This window comes from Stegostoma tigrinum, chromosome 8 (genome assembly GCF_030684315.1).
Source record: "Stegostoma tigrinum isolate sSteTig4 chromosome 8, sSteTig4.hap1, whole genome shotgun sequence".
In the NCBI taxonomy this organism is placed as follows: Eukaryota; Metazoa; Chordata; class Chondrichthyes; order Orectolobiformes; family Stegostomatidae; genus Stegostoma; species Stegostoma tigrinum.
Genome location: NC_081361.1, coordinates 4,418,485 through 4,437,282, shown reverse-complemented (window position 1 = coordinate 4,437,282; position 18,798 = coordinate 4,418,485). Strand labels below are relative to the sequence as shown.

Here is an 18,798-nt window from a genome sequence, read left to right as displayed (position 1 = left end):
CTCATTTATTACCCAACATACTTGTGCTATGACCTTTTATATGACCCCTTTCTGAGTGGTATAGAAAATGCAAATAAAATTCATCTATAGGCTTCCTACATGAACTCTGCTTTTAATATTAACAAGTAACTCTTGGAAAATTGTCAAGGTAGATTTCCTTTCACCGAACGATGTTGACTCAGTTTGACGGCGGTCATCTTTGGTGAATGTTTTGCTATTTCTTCTTTTACATTGACCCTCGCATTTTCCAAATGACAGATGAGCAATTGGAGCAAATGGGAGCCATTTAGCCAGCCAGGTCAGCTGCAAATTTTAATAAGGTCATGGCTGATTTGGTAATCCTCAACACCACTGTTCTGCCTCATCCATGTGGCCCTTGACAACCAAAATGACGAAATGTCTTCTCAGCCCTGAATAAACCGAGCCAGGACAGCCACTGTTCTCAAGAATTCCATTGATTTGCTTCTCCCTGAATGTGAGAACACCCACCTTATCTCTGATTTAAATGGGCAACTCTTTTCTCTGAGATAACACACCCGAGTATAAATCAGCACGCAACAAGCCTCCAAAGTTCGGTGTGAACTCATCGGCGTCTCCAGTGCCAGCATTTTGTTTTTAGACCTCTCATTAAACCAACTGCTCTGATTTGCACGTTAGATTTGCCAAAGATGATTCTGTTCCAAATATACTTCATTGGCTGTGATTTGGGTGGTGGTGAAAGGCGCGATTAAAATGCAAGGACATAATTCTTCCTCGATCCATTGCCCTGATAATTAATGTCTCCGCTCATGGAAATGGATCCTTTCCATCCACTCTATCGTTCATCAACGTGTTTAGTTCAATTCAATCCCACAACAGCCGACACTGTTCTGATCAAGTACAGGGTGACAGTAAATATTAGGGTCGTGGCACAGACATCACGAATTGAATCCTTGCCTTTCCTGTTAGATACATGTCAAAAGAAATACTAAAAGTCAGTCAGTGGCCTGTAGTTGTGGCCGAGTGGTTAAGGCGATGGATTAGAAATCCATTGGGGTATCCCCGCGCAGGTTCAAATCCTGCCAACTACGTTCCTCTCAAAACAAGCTCACATTTTCTCGGGTCAGGCAACGTGTTGCCATTCAGGAAAGACATGTTCTGAACAAGAATCCCGTTTTCCCGAAAGCGTCAGCTCTGTTTCACTTCCCACCAGTACAGCTGGGCATGTTGAGTTTCTGCAGTGTTCCGTCTGTTTATTCTGCATAACTGCTGTTTTTCATGAAATGCCTTCAGTTTTGGAAAAGTACAGCTGATACAGACAATTATCATTCCAACTGAGGGCAGTTGGGAGTTTGAATTCACTCCAAACTTGCTTTAAGAGCTCGCAATTTTCTGTGCTGCCATCCGGCACGGTGGCTCAGTGGTTAGCACTGCAGCCTCACTGCACCAGGGAACCAGGTTCGATTCCAGCCTCTGACGACTGTCTGTGTGGGTTTCCTCCAGCCATTCTAGTTTCATCCCACACTCCAAAGATGTGCAGGCTGGGCGGATTGGCCATGTTAAATTGCCCATAGTGTTCATGGGTGTGTGGGTTACAGGGGGATGGGTCTGGTTGGTATGCTTCAAGGGGCAGTGTGGACTTGTTGGGCCCAAGGGCCTGTTTCCACACTGTAGGGAATCTAATCTAATCAACTGGCTGTCACTTTCAACTGTGAAATGTGAAGCTGTCGGTTTGAGGCCACCGAGGAAGGAACAAGTGGTATTCTCACTCTACCAGTTCCCTTTAGACTGTACAGTTACGGGTTTTAAGGTAGTCAGGAAAATGTTGCCCAAACGGAAATCTTGTCTGGTGAGTGACTTCAAAGGTATTTCACTGTTGCTTTTCTCGCTGCCATAAAGAGCTGGGAATGCTTGGAATCTGAAACAAAAGCAGAAACTGCACCACAGAAAGAAGAAAACAGAGTTCTGAAGAAGCTCTAAAACATTGACTCAAATTATCTGCCCACAGATGCTCCCAGATCTGCTGAGCCTTTTTCCTGCAATTGATATTTTGCTTGCGAATGAAAGTTTATTTTATCTATTGGGATGAAACAACCAGGATCACCGTCTACCAAGTATAACACTTTAAAAATCTGCGAAGTGATTGGATTCAAACAAACCCAGCAATAATTCATTCTGCCACAGCTCAACTGGCCAGGGAAAGCGACCTGAAAAGATAAACGGCATCATATCTCTCCCAGCAGTCATGGCTGATTGGTTAAGGTCGTGGGCCAATGTCTAGTGGGGCATCCCTATGCTGCTTCAGATCCTGCTGACTATGGGAGAAGTCTGGTATTGAATGCAAGGGCTGTTAACTCCCTTCAGTTTGCTTGAGACAAGGAACCAGGCTTTTCAATCAGACTGCCAAAGGTGGGAGAAGGCAACTCACTGCCTGTCATTGCAGCACAAGCACAAACCTTCATAAAAGTTAAAGAGCTTTAAGATATTCACTTGCAGGGCTAACTATGGTGAGGTTGCGAGCCATGTGCTGGGAAGTAAGACTAGAACAGTCAGTTCTGAGAAAGGGTCCCCCGACTCACTGTGTTAACCCTGATTTTTCTTCACAAATCCTGCCAGACCTACTGAACTTTTCCAGCAATTTTGGTTTTGTTCCAAGAACAGTCAAGGTCTCGAGTTCAACCGGTCAGACCCGATGGGTCGAAGGGTCTTTTTCAGTGGTGTAGCCCTCTCTGATCAGTTGTGGCACTGTGCATGTTCCCCGAATCTGTATCTGGGAGACAGGAAGATGCAATCCTGGTGTCTTTTCACCCAGCCATCTGCAAACCCCTCGCTTCTCAATCCGTACCTTGAGCGTGAAGTGAAACTTCGAGCCAAGACCCTTCTGATGAAGGGTCTAGGCCCGAAACGTCAGCTTTTGTGCTCCTGAGATGCTGCTTGGCCTGCTGTGTTCATCCAGCTCCACACTTTATGATCTTGGATTCTCCAGCATCTGCAGTTCCCATTGTCTCTCTCATTAAACCATTGTTTTTTTGCCTGCAAACAGTGCTGGGGAGGGCAGTGCCCGTTTGATCTTCCCCTCCCTATCACTTGGGCCACTCAGGCAGTGATAGTGTCCCTACCTTGGATGGAGGTGAATACCCAGAGGCAAATAGAGTTGCATATTGAGGTAGACACTAAAAGGACCATTTCTCCATTTGACACTGCTGCTAATTATCCATATTGGGGGCAGCAAAGTGGCACAGTGTTTAGTACTACTACCGCACAGAACCACGGACCAGGGTTCAATTCCAGCCTTGGGCGACTGTCTGTGTGGAATTTGTGTCATCTCCCCGTGTCTGCATGGGTTTCCTCCCAGTCACAGATGTGCAGGGTAGGTGGATTGGCCGTGATAAATTGCCCAGAGTGTTTAGGAAGGTGTAGATTAGGTGGGTTATGGGGAGGCGGGATGCTTTGAGGTTCAGTGTGGACTTGTTGTGCCAAAGAGCCTGTTTCTACACTGTAGGGATTCTATATCGATATCCCTCATTTCCCGTTGCTGCCCTTTGAAAAGTCTGAAGACCGGACAATGTTTGAGACTGGAGCTGCTGAGAGACTTTCCCACCCCGATTGTAAAACCTGGTACTGGGCTCACATTCTCCAAATAGTGTTTCTGTTACTAAGGACTGAGCCAAGGAGACACTTATTCCCTCGAAACATGATGAGTGTTTAGCCTTCTAAATAGAATTCCTAATCCACCAGAAAAGAAACAAAATGCCACAATTATTTGATGACTGTGATGTTTTTACTGTTGGTGTAAAATGAATGAATGGTGACAGCATAGAATGAGGGTGATCAGTTCCTGGTGTTCATAGAGTCATACAGCACAGAAACAGACCTATTGGTCCAACTTGTCCATGCTGACCAAGTCTCCCAAACTAAACTACTCCTACTTGCCTGTGTTTGGTACACATCCCTCTGAACCTTTCCTATTCATATGTCTGTCCAAATGTCTTTTAAATGTTGTAACTGTACCTCCATCTTCCATTTCCTCTGGCAGTTCATTTCACACACGAGCCACCCTCTGTGTGAAAATGTTGCCCCTCAGGTCCCTTTTAAATCTTTCACCTCTTACCTTAAAAATATGTCAAGTTTTTGATTAAGTTTGAAGAAGATGAGGATCAACCTGAAGCTAGGATCTTAAATCTAAACAAGGACAATTATGAAGAATACTGGCTCTGGTGGATTAGAAAGCTTCTGTAAAGGTTTAATGACCCAGAAAAGCAAGAGAACCAAGGTTAACAAAGGAAGTTAAATGAAACATTAAGTCAAGGGATAACATTAATAAAGTTTCCAAAGAATGTCGGAAGCCTGAGGATTGGGAAAACTTTAGATTTGAGCAAAGGAGGACCAAGAAATCAATAAAGCAAATGAGAACAAAATATTAAGTAATGTACCAAAAACAGAATAATTGCAGAGATGAGAAACTGAGTTATGAAGACAGATTGGAGAAGTTGGCACTATTTTCTTTGGAGAAAAGACCAACAGGAGATTTGATTGAGGAATTCAACGTCAGGAGGGGTCTGGACAGAGTAACTAGGAAGAATGTTTCCATTCATGAAAGGATCGACAGTGAGAAGCTGCAGATTGAAAGTAATTGGTAAAAGAAGCAGAAGTGAGGTGGAGAAAAACATTTTCAGCCAGCGAGTGGCTAAGGTGTGGGATGCACTGCCTGACAGTGCGGTGGAATCTGTCTCATTTTCACAATATTCCGCAGTAAGGCTGCAGTTTATTCCATCTCACCTTGTTATTCCTACCAAACATCAGGATGAATTAATTGTCAGCAGGAAACCATTCCCTGAGAGGGAGGAAATAGGCGACAGGAGTGCCAGCACCAAATGATAACTGTCTGCATTCAAACATAGGAACGATGCTCAGTTCTCTGCACCGACAGGACAAGTAATGGTCGAGTGGTATTGTTGCTGGTCTGTTTATTTAGAAAGCAAGGTAACATTCTGGAGACCAATGTTCAAATATCACCCCCAGAAGATAATGGGATTTCAATTCAATAAATATCTGTAATTTAGAATGCAATGATGGCCATAAATCCATCATCAGGGGACCAAAACCCATGTTGTTCCTTCATGTCGTTCAGGCATCTTTGATCCTTACCTGATCGCGCCTACATCTGACTCCAGGCCCACAGCAAACATGGTGGGTAATTAGCAACGGGCAATAGATGTTGGCCGAGCCAGTCGCACCCTCAGTCTGTGAATGAATAAAGGGGGGCAAGTAACTTTGCTGTTCAGATCAACAATATGGCATTTCAGAGAAGTTGAAACAAGGAATCTTCAATGTAAAGCTCAGGCACCGCTGGGATTTTAACTCAAGATCGCCTGTTTACTACACACTGATTTTTTACCCACCCGTAGGGCCATTTCCGTAACCACGCAATCACAGTAACTTGGGGAACTTTCCTGTATCAGTGTTACTCAGTGAGAATTTTGATCTAACACCACTCCTGTGAAAATACATGGAAAGAGACAATTTTCTCCTGAGTTAATGGGAACTGCAGATGCTGGAGAATCCGAGATAACAAAGTGTGGAGCTGGATGAACACAGCAGGCCAAAGAGCATCTCAGGAGCACAAAAGCTGACGTTTTGGGCCTGGACCCTTTGGTTTAAAACTGACAAATTTCACCAGTTTCAGCTAACTGGATAAGGAGCATGGGCTCATCCTCCTGGGGCCCATGAACAACGTTAACACACACTGAGGGAACCTAACAAGACGAACAGGTTCATTTTGGTTCCTGAGCAAATGTAAAGCCTGGACCATTGGAGCCAACATTGATCCTTGCACCAACAGTTCCACACTCATTTCCTGCCTCATGCCCCTGCCTCCGTCACAGCCATTGTTGCTTTTCACTTTTGCTTCACTCCCACACTTTGCTTCTGAACATGTTCCTGACCGTTTGTAGGTGCTCAGTTAGAAGCTGCAACTTGAACCCGGAAGCCTGGGATAGGACTTCATTCAATGGGATTGGATTTATTGCCCATCCCTAATTCCCCCACAGATGGAGGTGATGAGTTACTTTATTGAACACTCAAACTCCTTGGCACGTAGGTACAGCTTTGATGTTATTAGGAAGGGAGTTCCAGGATTTAGAAGCAACGACGCTGATGGAACAGCGGCATAGTTCAAACTCAGAATGGTGAGAAAATTGGAGGGGAGTTTGTTGTGGTCAAATTCCCATCAAACTGCTGCCATTATCCTTCAATGTGAAGGCAAGTTCTCATTGGACTGATTCTGGTAGATTCAGAGTGCGTGTTCTGTGCATAACCAGGAATTTACTTCATTCCTACAGTTAACAGGAAGAGATATAAATCATCATTTCCTGACTGGGAATTGTACCCCCGCCTGAGTGATGCAAACCCTGAAAGACAACCAGCTTACATGACACTAATCCTTGCGACCTGACTTGTAGACACTCCCGCGCCCTTTCTCAGTGGCAGACAGTCAGGCACCTCGCCCTTCTTGAAGAGGCTCACACATTGACTCTGATATTCTCGGGGACATTTGTTGCTGTGTGTGCAAGTATTCTACGTATTTTTCTCCTACATGGATAACTTATATATCAGCCATGTGTCAGCTTTTGACACCTCCTCCTACTGTCCCCATGATCATAACCCCACCGACGACCACCAAAACAGCATCTCCCAGAACACCCATAACCTCATCACCAGCAGCCTCCTTCCTCATCGCTGCTCAACCCCACACCGCCCGCTTCTATCCCCTTTCCAAAATCCATAAACCCGACTGCCCTGGTCGACCCATGATCCCTGCTCCTGCCCCACCGAATGTATCCCCACTTATCTCGACTCTCTTTCCTCCCCCCTGGTCCCGGTGCTCCCCACCTACATCCGGGACACCATCCAATCCCTCCACCTCCTCCAAAACATTCGAATCCTTGGCCGTCAACACCTCATCTTCATCATGAATGTCCAATACCTGTATACTTGCATTCTCCTAAAAAAAGCCCTCTGCTTCTTCCGGTCCCACAAGCCAGACCAGTCCCCCTTCACCAATATCCACCAAACTGAACTCGTTCTTCATCTGAACAACTTCTCCTTCAACTCCTCTCACTTCCTACAGATGAAAGGGGTGGCCACAGTGGCACATGCTGTACCTGCCTCTTTGTGGGAAAAGTGGAACAGTCCCTATCCCACAGCTACACTGGCCCTATCCCCCTATCTCTTCCTCTGTTACATCAATGACTGTATCAATGCTGCTCCATTCTCCAACGAGGAGCTTGAACATTTCATCTACCTTACCAACACCTTCCACCCCAACCTGACGTTCACCTGGGCCATTTCTGATACCTGTCTGTCCTTCCTAGACCTATCTGCTCCCAAAATGAGGTGTTCTACTCCCGGACATCTGAAGTGTCCTTGTTTTTCAAGGACGGCAATGGCCACACACACACACACACACAACACACACACACACACACACACACACACACACACACACAAACAACCCCCCCGCAACAGTGGTTGAAAATACCCTTGACCCCATCTCTTGCGTTTCCCACACCTCAGCCCTTACACTCCCTCCCCACAATAAAAACAAATAGAGAATCCCCCTTGTCCTCACGTATCACCCCATCAATCTCCGGATCCAACAGATCATTCTCCACCACTTTCACTACCCGCAAGCTGACCCCACCACCAAAGACATTTTTCCCTTCCCACCCTGATCTGCTTTCTGGAGGGACCGCGCTCTCCATGGCTCCCTCTTCCACTCCACACTTCCCACGATCCCCACCAGCCCTGGCACCTTTCCCTGCAACCGCAGGAAGTGCTACACCTGCCCCTACACCTCCCTCCTCACTTCCATCCCAGGCCCCAAGAAAACCTTCCACACTAAACAGATGTTCACCTGTACATCTGCTGATGAGGTCTTTTGCACCCACTGTCCCCAATGTGGCTTCCTCTACATCAGGGAGACCAAACGCAGGCTCAGAGATCACAGAGAGCACCTACACTCAGCTTGTGACAAACAACAACTCCCAGTCATAAACCACTTCAACTCCCCCTCCTGCTGCCTTGATGACATGACCATCCCGGGCCTCCTCCAGTGTCACAACGATGCCACCCGAAGGTTGGAGGAACAGGACCTCATATTCGGCCTGGGAACCCTGCAGCCCTGTGGTATTAATGTGGACTTCACAAGCTTCAAAATCTCCCCAACCCTGACCTCATCCCAAGATCAGCGCCCGCTCATCCCTGCTCCTTGACTTGCCCATCTTCTCTCCAACATATTCACCTCTCCCCCCTCACTGAACAACCCACATCCCCACTCCCTTCCAACACTCACCTCTTCAAACTTCATACCCGCCTCATTGACCTGTCCATCTTCTTTCCCACCCTATCCACTCCACTATCTACCTGCTATCACTGTCCACCCATTTATTTCAGAGACCTCTCACCCTCCCCATTTCTGAAGAAGGGCCCAGACCTGAAACGTCAAGTTTCCTGATACTCCAATGCCGCCCGGCCTGCTGTGTTTACCCAACTCCACACCTTGTTATATCAGACACTTCTTTTGTCTCTCCTTCTCCATCACCACTCCCCTTCGCTTGAAAGCTTTTGTCGGCGAAATTCTTCCAGCCTTCACCCGCTCATTCCCTCTGTTCCCCGTCCCCCTCCCCCTTTCCGTGCCCTTGCTCACTGATCTGAACCAATCTCCCAGTTTCGGAGTCCACAGCAGAGAAAAAGGCCCTTTGGACCATCGAATTATTGCTGGTCAAATAACTATTCAAGTGTCATTTCCAGCACTTTTCCCAAAGATGTGTCCGAAATGTCATCACAATTCAACAGAAATTGCTGAAAAAACTCTGTATGTCTGGCACCATCTGCGGAGAGAATAGATCTAAGGAAGGGAAACTTGACACAAAATGTTAACTCTGATTTCTGTTCACAGATACTGCCAGACCTGCAGAACTTTGTCAACAATTGTATCAGAGATAATGGGAACTGCAGATGCTGGAGAATCCAAGATAATAAAGTGTGAAGCTGGATGAACACAGCAGGCCAAGCAGCTTCTTAGGAGCACAAAAGCTGACGTTTCGAGCCTGGACCCTTCATCAGAGAGGGGTTGGGGTGAGGGTGTGGAATAAACAGGGAGAGAGGGGGGGGCGGACCGAAGATGGAGAGAAAAGAAGATAGCTGGAGAGGAGAGTATAGGTGGGGAGGTAGGGAGGGGTGAGGTCAGTCCAGAGAAGATGGAGAGGACAAGGAGGTGGGATGAGGTTAGTAGGTAGGAAATGGAGGTGCGGCTTGAGGTGGGAGGAAGGGATGGGTGAGAGGAAGAACAGGTTAGGGAGGCAGAGAAAGGCGGGGCTGGTTGTGTGATGCAGTGGGGGGAGGGGACGAACTGGGCTGGTTTTGGGATTCGGTGGGGGAAGGGGAGATTTTGAATCTGGTGAAGTCCACATTGATACCATTGGGCTGCAGGGTTCGCAAGCGGAATATGAGTTGCTGTTCCTGCATCCTTCGGGTGGCATCATAGTGGCACTGCAGGAGGCCCATGATGGAGATGTCATCTAAAGAATGGGAGGGGCAGTAGAAATGGTTCGCGATTGGGAGGTGCAGTTGTTTACTACGAACAGAGCGGAGGTGTTCTGCAAAGTGGTCCTCAAGCCTCCGCTTGGTTTCCCCAATGTAGAGGAGGCCACACCGGGTACAATGGATACAGTATACCACATTGGCAGATGTGCAGGTGAACCTCTGCTGAATATTGAAAGTCATCTTGGGGCCAGGGATAGGGGTGAGGGAGGAGGTGTGGGGGCAAGTGTAGCATTTCCTGCAGTTGCAGGGGAAGGTGCTGGGTGTGGTGGGGTTGGAGGACAGTGTGGAGCGAACAAAGGAGTCACGGAGAGAGTGGTCTCTCCGGAAAGCAGACAAGGTTGGGGATGGAAAAATGTCTTGAGTGGTGGGGCCGGATTGTAGATGGCGGAAGTGTCGGAGGATGATGCGTTGTATCCGGAGGTTGGTGGGGTGGTGTGTGAGAACGAGGAGGATCCTCTTTGGGCGGTTGTGGCGGGTGCGGGGTGTGAGGGATGTGTTGCGGGAAATGCGGGAGAAGCGGTCAAGGGCGTTCTCGACCACTGTGCGGTAAAGTTGCGGTCCTTGAAGAACTTGGATATCTGGTGTGTTCGGGAGTGGAATGCCTCATTCTGGGAGCAGATGCACCGGAGGCGGAGGAATTGGGAATAGGGCATGGAATTTTTGCAGGGAGGTGGGTGGGAGGAGGTGTATTCCAGGTAGCCATGGGAGTCGGTGGGCTTGAAATGGACATCAGTTACAAGCTGGTTGCCTGAGATGGAGACTGAGAGATCCAGCAAGGTGAGGGATGTGCTGGAGATGGCCCAGGTGAACTGGAGGTTGGGGCGGAAGGTGTTGGTGAAGTGGATGAACTGTTCAAGCTCCTCTGGGGAGCAAGAGGCGGCACCAATACAGTCATCAATGTACCGGAGGAAGAGGTGGGGTTTGGGGCCTGTGTAGGTGCGGAAGAGGGACTGTTCCACGTAACCTACAAAGAGGCAGGCATAGCTGGGGCCCATTCGGGTGCCCATGGCCATCCCCTTTGTCTGTAGGAAGTGGGAGGAATCAGAAGAGAAGTTGTTGAGGGTGAGGACGAGTTCGGCTGGGTGGATGAGGGTGTCGGTGGAGGGGGACAGGTCGGGCCTCCGGGACAGGAAGAAGCGGACGGCCTTGAGGCCATCTGCATGTGGAATTCAGGTGTATAGGGACTGGATGTCCATTGTGAAAATGAGGTGTTGGGGGCCAGGGAATCGGAAGGTCTGGAGGAGTTGGAGGGCGTGGGTGGTGTCACGGACGTAGGTGGGGAGTTCCTAGACCAAAGGGGAGAAAATGGAGTCCAGATAGGTGGAGATGAGTTTGGTGGGGCAGGAACAGGCTGAGACAATGGGTCGACCAGGGCAGGCAGGTTTGTGGATTTTGAGAAGGAGATAGAAACGGGCCAGTGCGGGGTTGGGGTGTGGATTTTTGGAAGGCCCGTTTCTATCTCCTTCCCAAAATCCACAAACCTGCCTGCCCTGGTCGACCCATTGTCTCAGCCTGTTCCTGCCCCACCGAACTCATCTCCACCTATCTGGACTCCATTTTCTCCCCTTTGGTCCAGGAACTCCCCATCTCCGTTCGTGACACCACCCACGCCCTCCACCTCCTCCAGAACTTCCAATTCCCTGGCCCCCAACACTTCATTTTCACTATGGACGTCCAGTCCCTATACACCTGTATTCCACATGCAGATGGCCTCATGGCCCTCCGCTTCTTCCAGTCCCGCAGGCCCGACCAGTCCCCCTCCACCGACACCATCGTCCGCCTAGCCGAACTCGTCCTCACCCTCAACAACTTCTCTTTTGATTCCTCCCACATCCTCCAGACAACGTGGGTGGCCATGGGCAGCCGCATGGGCCCCAGCTATGCCTGCCTCTTTGTAGGTTCCGTGGAACAGTCCCTCTTCCACACCTATACCGGCCCCAAACCCCACCTCTTCCTCCGTTACATTGATGACTGTATCAGCGCCACCTCTTGCTCCCCAGAGATGCTCGAACAGTTCATCCACTTCACTAACACCTTCCGCCCCAACCTCCTGTTCACCTGGGCCATCTCCAAAACATCCCTCACCTTCCTGGACCTCTCAGCATCCATCTCAGGCAACCACCTTGTAACTGATGTCCATTTCAAGCCCACCAACTCCCACAGCTACCTCGAATACACCTCCTCCCACCCACCTTCCTGCAAAAATTCCATCCCCTATTCCCAATTCCTCCGCCTCCGCTGCATCTGCTCCCAGGATGAGGCATTCCACTCCCGCACATCCCAGATGTCCAAGTTCTTCAAGGACTGCAACTTTCCCCCCAAAGTGGTCAAGAACGCCCTTGACCGCTTCTCCCGCGTTTCCCGCAACACATCCGTCACACCCCGCCCCCGCCAAAACCGCCCAAAGACGATCCCCCTCCTTCTCACACATCACCCCACCATCCTCCAGATACAACGCATCATCCTCCGACACTTCCACCATCTACAATCTGACGCCACCACCCAAGGCATTTTTCCGTCCCCACCCTTGTCTGCTTTCCGGAGAAACCACTCTCTCCGTGACTCCCTTGTTCGCTCCACACTGCCCTCCAATCCCACCACACCCGGCACCTTCCCCTGCAACCGCAAGAAGTGCTACACTTGCCCCCACACCTCCTTCCTCACGCCTATCCCAGGCCTCAAGATGACTTTCCATATTAAGCAGAGGTTCACCTGCACATCTGCCAATGTGATATACTGTATCCATTGTACCCGGTGTGGCCTCCTCTACATTGGGGAAATCAAGCGGAGGCTTGAGGAGCGCTTTGCAGAACACCTCCGCTCAGTTCGCAATAAACAACTGCACCTCCCAGTCGCGAACCATTTCAACTGCCCCTCCCATTCTTTAGATGACATGTCAATCATGGGCGTCCTGCAGTGCCACAATGATGCCACCCAAAGGTTGCAGGAAGAGCAACTCCTATTCCGCTTGCGAACCCTGCAGCCCAATGGTATCAATGTGGACTTCACCAGCTTCAAAATCTCCCCTTCCCCCACCGCATCCCAAAACCAGCCCAGTTCGTCCCCTCCCCCCACTGCATCACACAACCAGCTCAGCTCATCCCCTCCCCCCACGGCATCCCAAAACCAGCCCAGCCTGTCTCTGCCTCCCTAACCTGTTCTTCCTCTCACCCATCCCTTCCTCCGACCCCAAGCCGCACCTCCACCTCCGACCGACTAACCTCATCCCACCTCCTTGATCTGTCCGTCTTCCCTGGACTGACCTATCCCCTCCTGACCTCCCCAGCTATACCCTCCTCTCCACATATCTTCTTTTCTCTCCATCTTCGGTCTGCCTCCCCCTCTCTCCCTGTTTATTCCGGAACCCTCAGCCCATTCCACTCTCTGATGAAGGGTCTAGGCCTGAAACGTCAGCTTTTGTGCTCCTGAGATGCTGCTTGGCCTGCTCTGTTCATCCAGCTTCACACTTTATTATTATGAACTTTGTCAACAATATCTGTTTTGTTTCTGATATACAACATCCACAGTTCTTTCAGCGCTTATTTTTTACAGCTAAAGACCAGGGCCATGTGATGATGGTTTTCACCTCTCCCACATTTCCAGGCTGTGAGTTTCAGATTCCCACCATCTGAGTGAAAAAAATCCTAACATCTCATCTAATGTGTCTGCCCTTTGCCCCCCCCCCCTCCCCGATACTCATTCCACCACCAAGCACAAAGATTCATCTTGTTTACTCTGTCTGTTTCCCTCATAAATGTACACATCACACTCACGTCCTCGCCACCCTCCCCTCTCCCCCGTCTCTCAGTGTATAACAAAAACAGAAGTTGCTAGAAAAGCTCAGCAGGTCTGGCAGCATCTGTGAAGAAAAAAAGTGTTCACCTTTTGGGTCTGGTGACCCTTCCTCAGTCTATGCTGCTCGAAAGAATCTAACCTCAGTCTCTGGGGGTGGAGAGATTCCCTGCTGATAGATTAGATTCTGTCCTGCTGGGTGTCTCTCACATTCACTTTTAGTCTTTCAGATTTGAACCATCAGCAGTGTTCTTTCGTTCCGTAATCCTAACACATGGATTATACATTATCAATAATTCAATTCACGATTCTATATGTGTTTTGTAGTTTGCTTGAAACTGTGATAAATATTTGAGGCCTTTCTCATTTGGGAGAGAGTTTAAATGTATTTTCAATGTAACCAGCTCCCCGCAATTCGATCAGTTGCCAGCTTTGCAGGCCTTCGATGCACTGGCTGATGTAAGAAGTAAAATTGGCGACAGTTTCTTAAACAGTTGTATAAAGTCTCTTCAGATCTTCGCTGAGACCCTGCACACAGAACAAACAAAGTGTTGATCGTGTCTCTTCAGCCGAATGAGAATTCCTTACGATCTGTAACAGAAATGAATGGGTTTATTGAAGCAATTTCCCAAATTTATCCAGCGTCTGACAGTGTAATTTGCAGTCATGTGGGCTGCTCAAAGATGAGGGCAATAGCTTTGAAATATTCATTTAAAATCCTGGAATAAGTGCTCAAAATTGGTTTTAATGTTCTGCAGGAAAAACAAAGTCATTTTGTTTCTCTCCAGCACCGTCTTTTTTAAATTTTCTTGTAATTATCTCTCTTCCTCCTCTACTTGGATCATAGGTCATCCCTCCCCTTGCTATTCAGCTGTTAACATTTTACTCACACCATCTAACACTTTTTGATCACTGACAGAGACTTATTTTTGGACAGAGGCTCATCAGTTCCGACGTGCCACAGCAAAAACCCACAATGGCCTCCTCAAAAGACAGACACAGGATGCAACCTAGAGAGCGCCCTTCATCATAAAGAATTCCCCAGAGCGGAGACATTGCACCATGTTCTCCACAGCCTTCAACATGTCAATGATGATGACCAGCATCTCACCAAGATCATCCATACACCTTCACTTCTCTGGTTAAACAACCTCCAAACCTTAATCAGGCTGTCGTTCGCAGCCAGCTACTCAACCTTCAGGACAACGTCGACCACAACACCACACAACCCTGCCACTGGCACCTCTGAAAGATGTCAGATCATTGACATGGATACTAGCATCACACATGCAGCCACCACCCACCACATAAAGGGAGATACTTATGTGACTGGGCCAACATTATCGACCTCACACAGTGCAGGTAAGAATGCCCCAGGCATGGTATATTAGTGAGAACATGCAGACGCTATGACAACGGATGAATGGACTCTGTGCAACAATTGCCAGACAAGAATGTTCCCTCCCAGTTGGGGAACACTTCAGCAGTAAAGTACATTAAGCTTCCAATCTTCGGGAAAACATGCAACGTGACCTTTGAGATACACGACAAAGCAGAATCACCGAGCAGAAACTGATAGCCAAATTCCATGCCCATGAAGACAGCCTCAATCATGATCTTAAGTTCATGTCTACATGTGATCCCCCTGTACTGTTCTGCATCTATAAAAGCTTCCTTATTGTCCTATTTCAACACCATCACCTTGATAAATTGTTATGACATCTCTCTCTTGATTAGTTAGTACAATTTTGGATTATTTATTACTTTGGTTAGACTATCAGCAAGTGATTCTTATACCTATCACATAATTCCAGCCATAACAAGGTGTGGAGCTGGATGAACACAGCAGGCCAAGCAGCATCTTAGGAGCAGGAAAGCTGATGTTTTGGGCCTAGACCCTTCATCAGAAATTGGTTTGTGCCAAGCACAACCTTATTTTTAGTTTGTTTTTGTAATTATCTCTCTGCCTCATTTAATCAGATCACAGGTCATCCCTTCACCTGTTATTCAGCTGTTGACACTTTACTCACACCGTTTAACACTTTAGATCACCTGCAGAGACTGTTTATAGGAGACTGCACTCAAACCATTTGTACGATCTTTTGATCTCTCTGCCCATAAAATCTGGCAATGGGGATTGGAGAGCGAAGTCAAACCCTCTGTTTGCCCCAGTCTCACTCTGTGTGGAGCTGGGGAAGAGAGAATCATTGATGGATGTGTTTTGAATCCAATCTTGTTGTAGCTTTTTCATGGGTTAAGTGCAGGTCGGTGGTCACTCAAATTGCTTGATCCAAAATAACTAAAGTTGTGTGCCTGGATGGTCTCAAACACCCGACTTTTCAGTTTACCACCTAATGCTGACCGGTTGAGCCATAAAAACTGGCATCAACAAGCTATGCAAAATCCGCTAAAGCAGGGTGTTAGCGGAGTTCTGAAGGGCCGTTGTGAAGCCAGAGCTCTTGTTGTTTTTGGAGGCTGTTGCCCATTTTCCCACTTTCAGCACCGAGAGTATCAGAGGCCCAAGCAGCCACAGTTACCCAGAAGAAATGTAAACATTGCAAACTTGAAGTTGCCCAGCTCCTTCAATGTGACTGCCTGAGGTAGATCACTCATGATTTTGGTTACCGGTAAGATTCATATCCATGACTCGATAGAGACTAGAGCTTAAATGTAGTGATTTTGACCGCTCAGTCAAACTATCTACAAACAATTACTGCAGCCAGGCTATAGAAACCCTTTCACATAGCTTCTTCGTCAGATCTTCCTTATCGATTTTGTCCAAGATCTTGTTGATGAATGGTCAAAAATACTCCGCCACGTCACTGTTGACAATTTGAGATTCTCCTGTTCCACCTGCAGCTGGAAAGATATCAGAAATACTGGAGTTAGAGAAAAATCTCTCAGTTGAGGGAATCCCTAAGGAACAGGCGATGTCACTGTGCTACTGTTGCTGCATGATGACATCACACATGGGAATACAGGGCATCTGGGTTTGTGCAAACCAGAGATCACCCACACATTGGGAAGGACGTAGGGTCGCTGAGAGGGAGCAGACCTGTTCCTTTGCCAGGAAGGTTAAAAATGGAAAGGCTTATGATGTCAGAGATTAACTGAAGCTGAAGGGAGATTTGACGGAACTATAATGTTTACTGTTGGTTGAGGCAACGTAGACAAAACAAGGGGTTCACATTAACTGAAAAGAAATGGATCATGGGATACATATGTCAGATTTAGATCAACATGAAGGTTATAACGGTTAAATTACCTGCAGTGAATGGTAATGACAGGGACCCGAATACTTACACTCAAAAGGCCAATAATATCCAGTTTCTGATTAACCGATTGATCATGCCAAATTTTGATTTGATGTTTGTTTAAAGTTTCCTGTCTGTGATTTGTTTTAATATATTCTGTAAAAGAAGTTTAGTAAGGACAGTGTCAGTCTCGGTTGGAAATCAGACACACAAATTATTCCTTTTGTTTGATTTAATATTCTATATGTAGGTCCTCAAATAAGCCTCAGTGAAAGAAGCTTCAAAAATCAATCACTATCAGTGCAGAGATAAAAGTATAATAACTGGTTCTAAACATTAGCACTATTTCTCTCTCCCTAGATGTTGCCAGGCTTATGGGGTGCTCCAACACCTCTCTTTTATTTCAGGAATTCACGACGTCCCTCCTCCTGGCCAAGGATGACCAGGTATACTCAGAACAGACATTGTCATACATTGTGAAGGAGGGGAGGATCCTCAGAGGAGATAGATGCATTCATAAAATCTCCCTCCAACTCCAGGTGGTCCATCGCTTCACAACTCCCTCAGTCCTGAAACTTTCTGGTTTATGAATGAATCTATCTCCTCTGAGGATCCTACTGCAGCAACAGTAGCACAGTGAGACCACCTGTTCCTTCGGGATTTCCTCAACTGACAGAATTTTCTCTAACTCCAGTATTTCTGATATCTTTCCAGCTGCAGGTGCAACAGGGGAATCTCAAATTGTCAACAGTGACGTGGTGGAGTATTTTTGACCATTCGCCAACAATGTTGAGTTTTAGTGCTGTGCCTGTTACCTGTGAGATGTTCTGTTGCTTTAGGGCTGGTGTGTCTCCTTTAGTATGGATCTGAATCCATTTCAGTATATTGCTCTGTTTCACTTCTGCCTTACCTCTGTCTCTAATAATGTGAGTACCTGTCTGTTTAATGCTTCTGTTACTCTATCAGATTACATCCAGATGAGCTTTCCACCACATTTCTTTCATTGAACCCTATGGTTTCAGAAGCTTTGTCTTCCCACAGTATGTTTTGTAGTCAGGAATTATTCTTAATGCAGTCCTTTTCTTTTCTGTTCTGAGCTTATATTAACCAACAAGTTCTGCACCATGTCATTCATTCAACATTTCCTGATACATGAACTTTGGATCACTCTCCACAGGTATCAGTAACTATTGCCAATCCTCAGTTACCTCTGGAGAATTTGATGTTTGACCTTTCTCGACGATTGCAGTCCATGTAATGAAGTCGCACTTGCAACAATATTAGGTAAGGAGTTACCAAATGATCGTGAAGGGTTAGTGATGTTTTCCAAAAGAACAATTTAAATGTTTTCACATTTTTGATTCAATCCAATGATCTGACATATTACACAAGGTTGTCACAAAACAATATTTGATACCAGGCACTTATTAGGACAAGTGACCCAAAACTGGCCAATGAAGTAGGTTTCAAGGAATATCCTGAACAAACAAAGGGACTTTGAAAACCAGGGATGTTTAGGGAGTAAATTCAAGAGTTTATGGCCTTGGAAACTGAGGCCATGAAAAAGGTGGGAAAGTTAAAGCCAGAAATCCACAGGAGGTTGGAAGTCAGGGAGAACAAATATCTTGACGGAAAAATAAAAAGAACAGTAGATGCTTGAAAGTAGTAACACAAACAGAAATTCATGAAAAACTCAGCATATCTGGCAGTGCTTGTGGAGAGAGAACAGCATTATTGTTTTGTGTCCAGTGACCCTTCTTCAGATATATCTCAGAGGGTTTTGCAGCTGGAGGCACTATCAAAAGAAGGAGGTTTGATGACAAAATTTCAAAATAAGGATATGAATTTCAATACCTTGGTGCTTTGCCACCCAGAAAATGTGTATGTTAATGAGCACCGGATGGCAAAACCCGAAGATGTTGAAATTGGTGAGAGTAAACACACAGGCAGTAGATTTTTGGGTCATTTCAAGATTTCAGAGCAGTAGAATTAAGAAGGCGGCCGGGAGTGTGTTTGGGGAGTTAAGTCGAGAGGTAACAAAGGAATGCATGAGAGTTTCAGCAACAGATGAACTGAGATGTTGTTGAGGTTGAAATTATACGTGGTCTTTGTGGTAATGGGCGTGGGGGTGAGAAATGTGGTTGGAAGCTCACCTTGGGGTGAAATA

General features: G+C 47.0%; 1 non-coding gene across 1 annotated transcript; it reads left to right on the top strand.

Moving 5' to 3' along the window:
* Window positions 1–988: 988 nt before the first annotated feature.
* Window positions 989–1,070, top strand: trnas-aga (transfer RNA serine (anticodon AGA)). The gene has a single exon. It is a non-coding gene; the product is annotated as a tRNA-Ser (tRNA).
* Window positions 1,071–18,798: the final 17,728 nt, after the last annotated feature.